Raw genomic sequence first — 497 nt, forward strand, 5'->3', positions numbered from 1 at the left:
CACACACACACACACACACACACACACACACACACACACACACACACACACAGAGGTTTGTTTTTTATATCCCCGTTGGGACCATGGATTGACTTCCATTCATTTTCTGGTAATTTTATAGCCTAACCCTGACCATTTACCTTAAAATTTACCTCACCAGTACTTACCTGTCCCTAACGCTGACCTAAACTCAATTCGGACCTTGGTCCTAAACCCAACTCCCCACCCAAAATTAGCATCCGTACTCATGGTGACCAGGCTTTGCTCCCGTTGATACGCATTTGATCCCCACAAGGCTGTGTTTTTCTGGAAACTGGTTCCTACAATGTAGCAAAAATGTGCCCACACATGCACAGTTTAGTACAGCTATCTTTATGGGGATATTGCATTGACTTACCCTGAACCCTTACCCTAAATCTACCCTCACAGGTACCTGACCCTAAATCTGACCTAAACTCACAGGTACCTGACCCTAAATCTGACCTAAACTCAAGTCA

This window comes from Austrofundulus limnaeus, unplaced genomic scaffold (genome assembly GCF_001266775.1).
Source record: "Austrofundulus limnaeus strain Quisiro unplaced genomic scaffold, Austrofundulus_limnaeus-1.0 Scaffold102, whole genome shotgun sequence".
In the NCBI taxonomy this organism is placed as follows: domain Eukaryota; kingdom Metazoa; phylum Chordata; class Actinopteri; order Cyprinodontiformes; family Rivulidae; genus Austrofundulus; species Austrofundulus limnaeus.